Source organism: Cyanistes caeruleus, chromosome 23, assembly GCF_971803275.1.
Source record: "Cyanistes caeruleus chromosome 23, bCyaCae1.hap1.1, whole genome shotgun sequence".
Taxonomy (NCBI): domain Eukaryota; kingdom Metazoa; phylum Chordata; class Aves; order Passeriformes; family Paridae; genus Cyanistes; species Cyanistes caeruleus.
In genome coordinates, this window is record NC_141723.1 from 4932279 (window position 1) to 4947443 (window position 15165).

Genomic DNA, 15165 nt, shown 5'->3' on the forward strand with positions numbered 1-15165 from the left:
CCCCAAACCACAGCACTCTGGGTGCACACCACGCCAAGGAGTGGCCCCCATGCCCCAGCAGGGATGATTTTCCCATTTTCCAATAATCTCTTCCCCCTTTGAGCCATTCTGCAGAATCACAGCAGATAGATCCACATTCTGCTCAGAGAGAACTCATTAAAATGCCCAAAAACCAGGAGAAGGTGTTCATGGAGCACATTATCCACACTGGTCCCTCAGGTAGCCAGGAGCAGGAGGTGAGGAGCAATCCCCACCCCAGAGCAGGCCCAGGACAGGCAGCAGAACTTTCCTCACCTCTTCTTCCCCTTCTAACCCTGGTGAGCAGATCAGAGTAATCAGAGGAGCTGCCTCCCTCAGGCAGTGGTGTGAAAAATATTAAATCTCAACCCAAAATGTTCATTTGGGCAACAGATTTGGATAATCCAGAGGAGCAAGAGCTGTCCCTCACCTTCCATCCATTGCAGAGCTAAGGGGAAAGGGTTTCAATTCCACTGTCTAACAAAGTGAGATTGTTTTGGCTGCGAGCACAGGGAAACATTTGCAGAACCACCACGACCACCCCGAGCTGGCATCTGACTCTGTCTGGGGGGCTCTGCAGCAGAGTTCTCTTCTCCTTTTGCAGATCCACAAGAGAACAAAGCAAGGGAAATGTTCTGGCTCCCAGCTGGGCTGGGACAGCAAAATAGGAAGAGGAGAGGATGAGCAACAGCTCTTCCTCCTCAGAGATGGCTCCAGCTCAGTCTGAGAGAAGAGCTTGTGGGGCTGCTGAAGCTTAAAACCACCAAGAATTTTCTGTGGACACGGAAATCAGTGCTGGGGGTGTGGCTTTGCCATTTGAGAGCTTTCCTTTCAAGGAGAAGCATGTTCGGCCATCCCATTCCACAGGTAATTCCATGTTTTATCAGGATAAAGACATCCTGCAGCCTCTCCCTCGGCACAGGATCCCCCTGAACACCCAAACACGTGCAGCCCCAACCCCTGACCCTCCTGTGCTGTGCTAAGCACGGCCACAGTGAGCTAATGGTGCAGAAGTTATGGGCACAGACACTGCTTATGTAAGGCTCATTTCTTGAGGAAACTCAGCTAAAAACAGCACTGAGAAGCTGTGTCACCTTCCACACGCTCTGAGGTTAAATCAACCCTGCCATAAAACATCCCTGAAACCCCATTTCCATCCCCAGGCTCAGCACCACAACAGCCCCTGCCTTTCCAGCCCTCATCTCCAAGAGGAAAACAGCTGGAGTGGAGAAACGATTCCCTCACGCCTCCCAAAGGACACTGCGACAGCAGGTCTTTATTCCAGAATAAAAACCCTCTCCAAAGTAATTAGCATTCTTCCAAAGTGGAGTAATCACTCTCCAGTGAAGTCACTTGTGTTCCAGAGGAGCGTGGCCGTGCTGTTCCGGAATGTTTCCGGCTGAGCAGCTCGTTCTGCAGGAGCTGTCTGCCAGCCCCACCGGGTGACAAGCTCCATCTCCCCCCTTGCAGGGAGGGCAAATCGAATTTGGAACCCAGCATTCTTCAGGGGATGTTGGAACCCACTTCAGCCATCCACCAGTTTCAAGGAAAATTCGGGGGTTTTGCTGTTTTATAACCGCTGGCGGGAATTCAAGGAGAAAGGTCAAATTCTTTCCCTGCCCCTAAAGAAAAGACAACAGCTGAGCCCAGCTCAGAGACATCCAGAGGGAAGAGGATTTCTGTGAACACCCCAACCATGCCCAGAGCTCCAGAAGATCAGAATTTTACGAGGCACCAGAGATTCCACCATAAATCACTGAAGGAAAGCTCCTGCAGCTCCTGGAACTGCTTGTTCTGCAATAAAAGGACATGAAAGAAAGACAACTGATTTCTGAATACACAACTGTGTGTGTGCTCCGTGGGCTCACAAGAGGTGGGACAGCATCTCCCTGCCAAAAAAAAACCCCAAATCAGTGAAGGCAGAAGGGTTAACACACAGCAAAATGGCCTGGGATGATTTTCCTTTGGGCTGGGCATGTGCTGAAACGTCCTGATCTATCTTTGGAGCTCCTCAGCATATTTGCTCAGCTGATTTGCATAGGCAAATATAAACTGTGCTCTCAAAAAATTGCTCAGGCAGAGTCAGGAGCAAATTAAACACTCAGGCTGAGGGGAGGGAGGGAGAGAAAGTTGTAGCTCTCGTGTGCTCTGTTCCTGGAGCTGATCTGACTTAAAGCAGAGACTTGCAAACATCAGGTGCTGGGGGAAAACATGACAGGAGAGCCACGCCAGGCTCCGGGAAGGAGATGCACGGGTGGTTTATTCCTGCATGTTTTCCCAGCTAATAGGGAGAGCTGGAGCTGTCAGCACTGACAGGGATTGCATCTCACTGTGGAGAAGCTCGAGGCGTAAAACCAGACCCAGAATTTCTTGGGATAAAGGATTCCACTGATTTCCAGCACAGCTTTGGCTGGCAGGGAGAATAAACTGCGCTGGTGGAGCCTGGGAGGGCACGAGCTGTGTGAGCAGATCCCACTGGGAAACACATTCTGTGTCCAAAGACAGCTGGGAAGGGGCTGGTGACAGTGGCAGGTCTCCCCCAGCCAAAGCCATCAGCTCTGCCAGGGAAAACAAACAGTTTGTGGTTTTGGCAGCCAGGTATGGGCTTACTCTGACTTTTAGAGTCCTGATTTTCGCCATCCTGCCCCAGCAGGAGGTGGGAATTCAATCGTTTTGTGGGATTCTGGTGGACAAAAAGCCCACCTCAGGCTCTGTATCAACACTCAGCACATGCAGGAGATGGAGGAGAGGCTTAGGAAAGACAAGCCTCAAAGAAAGGCAATTTAATCTGACCTTTCCCAGCCCGGGGAAGAGTTTTCTGAACTAGAGATAGAGCAGATTTCTTTTGTGTAAATGGTTGTTCTGAGAAGAGGGCAATTATCCTTCAGGCCATGGGAGGGCAGGACAGGGGGAAACAGGGTGAAGCTGCAGGGAAGGAGATGGGAAAAGAGAGGTTTGAATTTCTTCTTAGGATAAACTTTTAATGCTGAGGGTAAATAACAGACAGCTGAGTGCACGGAATCCTTGTTGGAGGTGGATTTTAGAGACTTCCATCAGGGTTAGTGCGATAAAATCAGTTGGAGAGGGGATCAGGGGATGGATTAAATGATCCCCAAGTCCCACCAGCCCCACTTTTCCATCACCAAACATCTCCTGTGAGTTCAAGATGGGAGGAAAAGTGGGAAAGAAGAAAAGCTGTTGGTGCTGATTCCTCCTTCTGCTGCAGAGGAACCCTGAAACCTCAGGAGCCCCAAAGAGGGGCTGCATTTAATACACTGCAAAAGCCAAATTTCCTTTTGGTCTTCCCTCACCCACCCAAAAAAACCCCAATATAAATGTGACCTGCCTTGAAACAACCTTCAGGATGATCCTGTGAAAAAAACATCCACCTGAGCTTCACAGGGGTGGAAGTTTTGGTCACCAAGCCCTCCCAGACATGTGGCTGTGATCAAGCAGCCCCAAAAACCCCCTCTGGAGCAGACCCCCAAATTCCCCCTTTAATCCAGGAGCTTTTCATTGGGAGATTCCAGCCAAGATATCCATGGGGGCTCTGTCACTGAGAGCAGGGAACTACAGGAGACCTCTCCTGATGTATTTTTGACTTTATTTTGCACTTTCCCCTCCCCTCCAGTGAGGGAGGGGAAGGGAGGGACATCCCACCAGGCTCACACAGCCTCTGCCACCTCAGCACCAGGAAAACCAGCTCCAGCTGCTGGGTTATCCAGGGAAAAATTATGGTTTATCCCTGGATTTGCAGCTCCCAGCTGGACACAGCTGAGTGGAGATGGTTGGGACCTCTAAGGGCACCTGCAAACGTGGCTGGACCTGGGGAAATCCTGAATTAGGTTGAAACTTGTCATAAATTGGATCATCAGAGAGGTCCCTCCCCAACAGGGACACCCCCAACAGTTTTAAATCCTGACCCTTCCCAAAGCTGCCTCCACTCTTGCCCCACACAACAAGGGGAAAAAAAGAAACTCTGGAAAAAACCCAGAAGAATTTGGTTTGCCTGGGGGAATTTGGGCACATTCAGTGACAAAACCGGGAAAAGATCCCAACAATTCACTGCTGCTCGACTTTGATCTGCTGAATAATTCTTGCCAGGCCAGGGAGCATCTCTGGCACATTTTTGAAGGAATTATGGAGGAATCCTGGAGCTGAGGCTCCACACAAAGGATTCTCAAGCACTTTCAGAGGAGCAGAGTGAGGAATCCTTTTTGTTCTGGGCATGTAACATTAGGAAACCTGTCAGCTTCCATTTCACTTCATGACTCGGGTAAATCTCTCTGGTTTTTTTGTCTATTCCTGCTTTTCTCTCCTTTCTTTTATTGGTTTAGGGTTTTTTTTTTCCCTCCCCGAGAAGAAGTTGACGTGAAAAATGAGAAACAAGAATTGCATTGTCAGACAGAAACACACACATGTAATGAATTGTAAGCTGCTTGACCCTTCCTGGGTATTGATTCTACACTTTAAGCATGGACTGCTTTGCAGGAGCTGATAAAAGGCAAAAAAGAAAAAAAAGAATTCTGCCAAATAAAAATTGAACCCAGGATTTTCTTATTTTGAGCCCAAGCTTGTCACTGGCAGAGCTGCCTGAAACACCATAATACACTGCAATTTCTTCACTCTCCCCAAACACCATTTTCTGTGTGCATGAGAAACTTGCCTGCTTTCATTTATCACACTTTTTTATCTTCAGGGAAAATGTAAATAATTGAGACCGTGAGAAAAAAAAAAGCCAAAAAAAAACCCAACAAAAAACACAAAAAGCCAAAAACAAACCCACCCCAGCATTCTAAAAAAGAAAGCTCAAAAAAGAGAAAAACTGTTTTGCTTTCTGGGATCCCATCTCCCATCAAAACCTTAAAGATGCTCATGAAATATTTTCACACACCAAAGAAGTATTTTTATGAGAAGACATATTTCGTGGAGAGAGAAAAAAAAAATAAAAAATTTGCATTTCTCCAACAGCTGCAATAAATCCTTATCTCGCAGAGATGCTGAGAGAGGAACGCTAAGCTTCAAGCAGTTTTAGAAACACAACTTCAGCTGGCATAAATCAACTTATTTCCACCGAAACAACAGCTTTTGAAAGCAAATTCTGCTCCAGAAAGGAGTTCTGGGTGTTGATTTGGATCCATAATTTTACAGAAATAAGGGAAGTTTTTCCTAACTTGAAGCAAGCAGCGTTTTCAATCACCCTGGGATAAACCCAGCGGCTCAAACTTAAATTTTTCAGCTTTTTCATCAGCGATTCCCGAGGATTCCAAATGATTTGGAGCAGGTGAGGAAACATTCCTGGACCTCCTGGTGCTGTTTGATGGATGGGGTTTGCAGCAGCAATAAACAACAGGTGCTCAAAGAAAATAAAGGTGCTCAAAGAAAAGCCTTTCCAGGGAATTTCCGACACACAGAAACATCATTTCCCCCCAGAGCACATCAGGCCAGACAGAAAAAAATCCTTTATGTTTTATACCCAACAAAAGCTGCTGGTTTCTTCCCTGTGACAGCCTGGCTGCTTCCAGCACCTCCCAAAAAGCTGCTCTGGGACATCCTCAGTGCCCTGCCTGACCTTCCCCAGCCTCACAGGGACAATTTCATTATTTTAATAATTAATTAAACAGGGACAATTAATTTCCAAATGCCCAATTAGCACACGGCCACTCCTGGGTGGATTTGAGCAGCTCCTGTGGCTCAGCCTGGGTAAAATTAACTCATCCACCACTGACAAACCCAGGGAGGGGCTGCACAGACTTCCGAGCTTTCCTTAATTTTCTTTGTCCTTTCCTCAACACGTCCCCTAGACACAGTGGAAGCATTAAAAAAAAAAAAACCCTCAATAAACAACCCAAGAGAGAGAAAAGTGCTGTGTCGACATTTCTGGGCCAGGAGGAGGAGGAGGCAGAGCTGGAAATGAACTCCAGAGCTGTCTCATTGACAGATATCACTGCTCTTTAAAACACACTCATCTCCCCCCACCCCCGAGAGATTTTTCCTCCTTCCCCTGGCACTCCAGGATGCAGGGAGGCACAAAAAACACAGACAGAAAGTTTTCCCACCTTATTCCGCAGCTCTGAGGTCGAGGGAGGCAAAGCAGATGGAAAAATCACCTGGAAGCTACAGGCACAGTGAGGTGCAACTGCAAACTAAAAACTTACCCCAAAAAAAACCCCAAATAAACAAAAATAAAACCTAACAAAAAGCTCCAGCTCAAGCAGAACATCCCAAAAGGTGGGAAGGTGCTTGGACTGCTCAATAAATATCATAGTGGTGTCCTAGGGGATGGGGATTTGGGGACATTGGTTTTCAATAAATATCCTGGTGGTGTCCCAGGGGATGAGGATTTGGGGACATTGGTTTTATTGGAAACACCTGGGGGAAAAAATTCCTAAAACTGAAATCCCTGGGGAAAATGTCTAAAATTGAAACACTCAAGGAAAGTGTCTAAAACTGAAACACCAGGGGAAAATGTCTAAAACTTGTTTTAGCTACTACAAAAACCACCTGCTCCAATGCCAGTCAAGGTCTAGAGGGTTGGTAGTAGCTGTAGGTGATTTTTAATTGACAGAGTAAATTTATATTGAGGATGGGAGAAAATATTTTTCCCAAGGAAAAACGTGAGGTGAAATCGTAAATTTGAATTGTCCCCATTGATGGGATCAGCTGCATGGCCAAGGACTGCTGACACTGCTTTCAGCTGAACCTCCCTGGGACAATCCTTGTGCCTGTGCTCCTGCCAGTTATCCTCCAGAATTCCCAAATCCCTGCCCAGTTCCCTTTGAGAGGGAGCTCTGATGGATTTCTGTGTTTAAATCTGGGAGAAGTTCCTGTTTCACAACTCATGCAAAGTGGATAAAGTTTCCTTTAAAAGATCCCTCTCTGCCAAGCTGGTTCTTAGACATCCCTGGGGAACGGCCCCAATTATTATCCAAATGGCACCGTGATGCTCAAGCACTTGAAATTTCCCATCTGTTAATCCTCATTAAAAAAGACTTGAAATTCATTGATTCTAACCAAATATACCTGGGAAAATACAGGCTTGGGTTAAAAAGTGAGTTGGGCTGGCTGAATTCCTGAATTACAACTTCAAAAGTGGCCCCTAGACCTGAGCCTGAGCTGAGCTTTAGTCCATGCCCAGTTTTTAATCAGGGGAGGGGGAGAGAAGGGCTTCAAGGTGTAAAATCCAGTGATGGGGGAATCAAGGGAAAAGCTTTATGCTGATCACATGGAAAATAACATCAAAGCCCAAACAATAAAGTGAACTTATTAAATTGCACCCCCAAAAAAAAAAATTTAAAAAAATGTTTATTTTTAAATCAATCAGTATTGAACCTCCATAACAAAGAAATCATAAACTCCTGGCAGAGTAATGAGCTTGGGCTGACCTCAGCTGCTCCTCCTGGGTGAGGACACAGAGGCTGTTGGAAAGCAGGAAATGGCACAAATCTGAAATTCTCTGGCAGACAGAGGATGCTGTGCTCCCGGTTTGTGGAGTCCATCAGATTTGGAGACTCTTTCCAGGCTGGAGTTTGTTACCTGTGCACACCGTGATCTACACTGGATCCAAAATTAAATACAACCCGCAGTGGAGCAGCCTGCAAGAGCGTTTTTCCTCTTTTTTTAATTGTTATTTTAATTTTCCCCTCTGCTGAATCCTCGGAATTTTCTCCAGGAATAGCGGCTGATGGGGAGCAGGAGAAGGCGCAGGGATGGGAGAGGATGCGGTCAGCAGGGCAGAGCTGCCGGTGCTGCCGTGCCTCGGAGCCCCCAGCTGTACGAGGGATGCAATGACATTCCTGCCGCTCATCCTCACCCTCGGGGTGCCTGCACAGCGCCCCGAGCCCCGGCGATTTAGATAAAACAGCGGAATTTAGATAAAACCCCCAATATTTCCCATACATAGCATGAGTTACCCCCACTGGTAACTGTGAATGTGCCACACCGGGCTGGTACAGCCACCAAAGCACCCCCAGAGTGTTCAAAACCACAGAGCAACACCTGGATGTCACCTGAAGAGATTGTCACCCGAAGAGATTGTCACCCAAAGAGATTGTCACCCAAAGGCACAGACTCTCTCCAACCTCCTCAGCATCCCCAGGAAGCAGTGCCTCACAAAACTCAATCACTCTTATCAGGGAAATGGATCAAAACTTGGATAATGGCTCTCCTCAAACTCAGGAGTGAGATATTTTACAGAACTGATTTGGAAATGCTCCTAATGGTACAATTAAGGGATCAAGAACAAGTTAAGCTGGACTTAAATAGCTCTGAAACTGTATCAGAGGCATTAAAACATCGAATAATTCTGCATTGCGGCATTGTTGGGAGGTTCTGGCACACAGGGCCGGGTTCTGTCTGGTCAGTATTTTAAAACAGGGCTGAAATTCCCACATCCAGGGATTTTACACCCTGCCAGGATCTCCACAAGTCACTGCCAGCGTGCTTTTAGTGGCTACAAAGCTTTCACCTTCATTTGCAGACCCCACAAATCCACCAGCGGCAGCGTGGAGCCAGCGTGGCAAATTAAAGCCTGATATTAGTGAGCTTTGCTTTCTTTAATCCCTCTGAAAGATCCTTTAAAAGGACCTCAGGCATGAAATTCTTGGTTTAAACTCATCCTGGAGTTTTTCAGCCTGCACCAAGCAGGGCAAGAGTTGAATCATCCCATAAAGGTAAATGGGTTTGTGTGGGGAACTCGGTAAAATTGTACAGAAAAGATGAGCAATATTGGCTGCCTTCATTTTTTGGGGGGGCTGGAATTTAAGAATTAAGGGATTAAACCTCAAAATTTGAGGCATTCCAAATTCCTCTGCTCCTTCCCAAAGCTCCTCCTTCCAACAGCAGCTGAAGACCCAGCATTTGGAGACTGGAGTGATTTAGAAACTGCCCCCATTTTTTATCTCTCTGATTCCTGAGCATAAGTCACATCCTGATTGAGGAGCGGATCAGACCTCGAATTATTTGTATTTTTTCCCCTGATTGAGGGTACATTTGTGGTGAAAGGAGTGCTGTGTATTTTATTTACAATGCCATGCCTGGCTTTGAGATTGCCCAAACCCAGTGATGAATTCCTGCTTTGTTCTCCTCACAGCATTTTCCTGCCTCTTTAGTGGGAGCTTTATGACTTTTTTTTTGGTGCAATATGAATTCGCCAGCCTATATATATGTATTCTTTTAATAATAAATACAATGTTTACAAGAATAAAACCTCCATTCCAGACTGAATTATGTGCCTGCATAAGGATGGCAGAGCCAGAGGCTCTGAGCTCTTCCCAGGGGTGAGAACCAGCAGCTCCAGGAGGGATGCAGGAATAAAAGCTGCCCTTTGGAGCTCACCTGGGAGCAGGTTCTGCTCTTAAAGCACAGCCCAGGAGGAGAAGAGAGGTCTCAAAAACAAGATTGGATGCATTAAAGCTTTCCTTGAGCTTTAACCTAAGAGTTTCTTTCCCAGATTTGGTGCCAGATAAATTCCAGTGTTCTCAGGGGACAGGCACAGAGCTCAGGGGGTTGTTCCCTGTGCTGAAACCCCCAGAGCAGACAAGACCTCCAACCTTTCTGTCACACAGAGGGATTTCCAGCTCATCTGGACCATCCCAGAGCATTTCCATCCTCAGCCAGGAAATGCCAGGCTGGGCAGATCTGAGCTCTCCTGATTCACCATGGATTTCTCCAGATCCCTCACTGTGCAGTTCTACAGATCAAAAACCCCCAAAGCTTCCCAAATTTACCATGTGGTTTGTGATTATTCAGTTGGGGGTCACATTAAATCTAATTAATTCTCAGGCTTCCAGGGCATTTTGCCATCAGCAGCTCAGCACAGGAGAGGGGAGCAAAATTATTCCTTTTCTTTGTCCCTGGTCCTCCCAGAAATATCACAGCACTGAAAGGGATCAATGAGAATGTGCTGCTACACTTCCTTAATGCTTTATTACAGGCACCAGGGTCCTGCTAAACAGCATAATAAAATATCAATAAACAGACTATTTGCTGTAAAGGCTCCTTCTGCTGCTGCAGTTTCTCCACCTCGAGCAGGATTTCTGCACTGCAGCTCAGAACGTGTCAGGGTAGCCAGGGGCTGCTCTGGAACACAGGGAAGGATGGGAATGGGATGGATGGATGGATGATGGATGGATGGATGGATGGATGGATGGATGGATGGATGGACTCACAGACACAGGGGTGTGGGTTTTCAGAGGCTGAAAGGAGAGGGAAAAAAAATCACACCACCAGAGGAACGCTGATGCCCACAGAAATTGTTCTGGTTTCAGGCTCCAGCAGAAAGAGAAATCCCAAAAGGTTCATTTCAAGGCAAGACAGATGCCCCTCACTCAACAGCAATCCCAGAGAAAAAGAAACACAGCAGCTCTTTTGTTCCAGATTTGAAACTCGGATTTGGGGGACTGTAGGTATGAAGGGAAGGGTGGTGAATACATGTACAGGAGTAGAAAAAAAAATATTAAAAGGCCCAAATGAATCATTGTGATGAAGCCCAGATAAAAATGGGTTTTGATGATTGATGAAAAACGCCAGGATTTTTATTTTGGAAAAAAAAAAAGGCTTTGACCTTCCCCCAGAGCAGTAAATCCTCTCTCCATCCTGCTCTCCTACCAGTTTTGATATCATCTTTCCTTTCGTGCCTGAGCAAAGCTGCTCTGCTGTGTGATGCTGCAGGTACAACACAGACCTCCCTTTTTTATTAACAGCCAGCTCTGCCCCAGCCTTTGGCTCAGCCAGGGCTCCGTGCAGCCGGAATCTCAGCCAGCCTGTGCCTGAAAAATCCCCGCTGACCACGCTCTGTCCTCCAGCTTCCCCTGGGGCTTTGGCAGAGCCCCTGATAAAGATGTCTTCGGTGTGTCTGACACGGAGCTATTATGCTGTTTACAAGAGATCTGTCACAGACAAGTGCCTGCTGCACAGGAGCCATTTCCTCCCCAGGCAGGGAGCAGAGGATGTCCTAAATTAGCTCCTGAGGATGGAGTCATTCCAACACCCCTCAGCCACAAACTCAGCCACGGAGCTGCGTCCTGTAGCGAGTTTGGCTTGTGACCTGTAAATTGTCTCTCGTTTCTGCTCCCCTTCCTTCTTTGTTTGGCTTCTGTGTCTTGCAGTTTATCCAATAATTCAGCTGGAGAGAGGGCAAAATTCGGAGGGGAGGGGCAGGGGATGGCGAGGCTGAGAAATACCTGCTGGGAATGCTTTGGAAATCACCCAGAAGTGGGAATACATCATTATGGAGAGGACTGTTAACATGGAACGAGCAGACAGGAGCCTGATGGAGTGGCTGCAGTGCCAGCTTGCAGGTCTGTGGACAGAGCCCAGGAACTTTGGATGCCCAGATTCCCACAGAAGCCTTTCCCTGCTCCCTTCATTCCAGGGGAGCAGCTATCCTGCAGGAATTCGGGTGTCTCTGTCAGAGCGCAGCAGAGCAGAGCGAGGTGCACACTGAAGGGGCTGGGGGAGGCCCAGAGTGGCGAAGGGTTAATTTCTCTAATCATAAATTCAGCCTCCCGTAAATTCAATTCCGTGATGCTGCGCCTGTGACGTCAGTAAATCACAGCCATAAAGCAGGGGAGGCAGGAGCAGCGTGTGCAGGGAATGTCAATGCCTGGGGGAGGCAGGGCCATCCTCACCCCGGGGGCTGCAGGGTGCCCTGGATCCCACCCAGGGAAGGATCTCCTTGGAAGTGGACTCAGGGAATGGGTTCAGTGCAGGATACCCTGCATCTCCTGCAGGTCTCTCTCTCTCTTTCTCTCCATGAAAGCTGATGTTCCTCTTGTTTTCCTGACCAGGTTTTCCCCAGAAGAAGAGCACTGGACAGCTGCTGTACCCAGGTGTGGAGCTCCCTGCTCCTAAAAGGGCATTTCCTGACACTCCCACTGAAGGTGCCCCTGCTCCATATGCTCCAAAATCCCTCCAGAATCCAATACATTCCAACCTCCCTCCTGCAGGTGGGAAAGGACTGCAGGTTCACCGGCATCTGTGCCATTCCCACAGCCAGTGGGACCTCTGCCTCTCCCTGTGCCCTGAACACTCCCTGCTCTGCTCCCAGCTCACCCTGCACGGCTCTGCCCAAACCACTGCTCCTCCACAGGCACATCCCAACCAGCTTCCCCAGCCAGGTGACCTTCTCCAGGGCCACCTCCTGGTGGCCAGGGAGCTGCCAGGCCATCACATGTGTGGCTCTTGACGGCACAACGTGACGCTGACCTGAGCTCGCCTCCCGCGCCCGCTGTTCTGCTGAGCTGAGGCCAAGCCAGCAGCGCCTTCTGACAGCCCCAGGGGAGCCCTGACAGTTGGGAGAGCCTGTCCTGCCCTCTGTGCCCACAGCATCCCCTCTCTGGGTGTCCACTTTGGGGTGTGACCCCTGTGCCGCTCCCCTGTCCCCACCCTGGGTGGCTTCGTGGTCCCCTGAGCCGTGGCTGCGCCTCGGCCCCGCTGAAAGTGAAGCTAATGCTGTGTGACATCGCACTCCCAGCACATCACACACCCCAGACAGCACCAGCTGAGGCTGCTCCCTGCTTCCCAGCCTGGAAACTTCCAGCACCAGACACCTTTGTCTCCCTGCAAAGAGCGATTCCCACAGTGGAGGGGTTTTGTGAGGCAGCTGAAATCAGCCTGTCACAGACATCGCCGCCTGCTCTTCCCCCCCAGAGCAGGGTGACTAACACAGCTGCAGATCGGGTCACAGCCTGCTCCCTGCTCTGATCCAGCCAAACCAGGAGTGGCAATGTTAGAGGAGATTCAGGACTGCCAGGAGCACACAGTCTCCACTGCTTCCCCCTTGGCTGTGCATGGCAAAAGCCATCAATAAGGTCTGTGAGAGAGGGAGCCGGGTAAAAGATTCTGCCCTCCCCTCCTGCTTCCGTAGAAAAACTCATTTCAGCCCTGCAGGCTTCCTTCAGCTGTCTCTGTGCCTCCTCTGTGCACAGAAACACGGAGCCACGGCCAGGCAGGGGCCGTTTCTATTTGCAGCCATCCCTGCGCTGCAGCCACTCGCTGATAAAATGCACCTCACCCAGAAACAAGGAGCAGCTCCTAAAAAATCCCTCCCTGCCCTCCACCTCCAAAGCAGGCTCCCTGTCTGATTGACAGCTTGGGAAAGTTCCTAATTATGTCCCCTGGACACTTTGGAGGCGACCCACCCCAGAGCGGGATTTGATGGCTCAGCGGCTGGATGGCCTCGTTTGTACTGATTTATATTACAGAGCCAGCTCCAGCCTCATCAGCCTGGCCTGACCTAGATTTTCCTCTTGCATAGGTCAATAAAAACACAGCAAATAGAGCTAATCAGACACTGAGGATGCACAGTTAATCCAGGCTGGCCCGAAGTTAACAGGAGCACTGCAAACTCTGCTGTCAGAGAAAGGAGAGGATAAATCTTTCCCTAAACAGTCAAAGGGAATTGTAAAAAGAACACGCTGTTTCCAGGACAGATAATTCATGAGGGGTTGGGTTTTTTCTTGATTCCCTCTTGGTCTGTCTGCCTCTGGTGGATGCTGCACGAGCCTCCTTCCCTGTCGGTCCCTTCTCCACTCCGAGTTTATAAGCAATCACCAAAAGGGCATGAAGTCAGACAAAAAGCAAATGAAAAAAAAAAAAAAAAAATGTGTGCAGCTGGCTTTGGAGCGTCCAAATAAACCCTGGGTAAATGCCAGGCTGCCTTAGTCACCGCATGGAGCGGGACGAGGACGACCTCCCTTCAACCGTGCGGGAGCGGAGCTGTGGATGTGCCTTGTGCCATGGGCCCGGGCAGGGACACAGCCACCCCTCCTCAGAGGTGATGTCTGTGCTCAGACAGCCCCGTCACCACGTGTGTCACCTGCCCTGTGAGGTGTGCAGGGACCCCTGGCTGTGCTTGAACTCCGTGTCCCTCTGTGATCCCGCTGGGAAATGTTCTCAGCGTGGATGGATTTCCCTGGGTTGTCACACTCCAGCATCCTCACAGCTGGCCCGTGCACTCCTCTTCTGGAAATAACAGGGATGTGTTACCAGGCCATGGCAATAACAGGGATGTGTTACCCAGGCCATGGCAATAACAGGGATGTGTTACCCAGGCCATGGCAATAACAGGGATGTGTTATCCAGGCCATATAACACAAATAAAATGCACCCAGCATGCCCCTATACGATATCACAGTCTACAACCTCCTGAAAGGCTCTTCCTGAACATTTCCAGTACTTTTCCCTCCCCAAAGCAGCCAAAATTTACCACTAACCATAGACCACACCTGTCAAGGTGCTCCAGCCTTTTCCCTCTGGGGTTTAAATGCCAGCCTTGCTCTTATCCCTCTTTTCTCCTGGCTCTTTTTCATGCCTGGAGTGAAGGAGCCCAGCCTGGAGTGACAACTTAACGAGAGCATCTCTCCTCAGTGTGCTGATGTCACCCTCACCTGCTGATGATCACCAGTGACAGTGGAACCTCACAGAGTTCAGGGTTGGCTCAGCCTAGGGCTGAGGTCAAGTGGGCATTTTCCACGGGAAAATTAATATTTGCTTTCTCCTTGCAGAGCGGGCAGGAGCTGGTGCCTTTCCCAGGGAATGTTCCCTCCCAGGGAGAGCCCAGCCTCCCTCCTGCAGCCACCGCTGCCATCCCCACCCAGGCACTGCGGCTGCAGCGCTGCAGGCGCTTGGAAGCAGCCTCAGAAGGGCAGGCAACGGGGCCAAGGTCACCCGAGCCACGCTGGCACTCCAGCGACAGCAGTCAGTGGCACTCCCAGGAGAATCAAAGCTGGCACCGACACGCCAGCAGTGATGAGGTCTCCACTTCTGGACAGAGCTGTGATGCTCAAACTGACCTCAAACCACCCTGGGAGAGAACATCGATCCCTGCAGGCACTGAGCAGCTGAGTCCCCGAAAAGGAAACTGCATGGGGGGGAGAATCGGGGAAGAGCTGGGCTGCGGTGGGCAGAGGCTGAGCTGGCCCTCGAGGGACTGTGGGGCAGCGTGGCTGGATCTGAGGCGGTCACAGGCGAGCACAGGGCACAGCAGAGAGGGTGAAAGGGCTCAGCTGCACATTCCCTGAGCCTGGACTCTTGGGGACAGAGCCGTGTGCCTGGGGACAGCCCGGACCTGCCACCACGGCTTCAGGGCAGGAGCAGCAGCTCCCTCCGGAGATGCTCCCGTGTTTGAGGAAAGGGAAAAGGCAG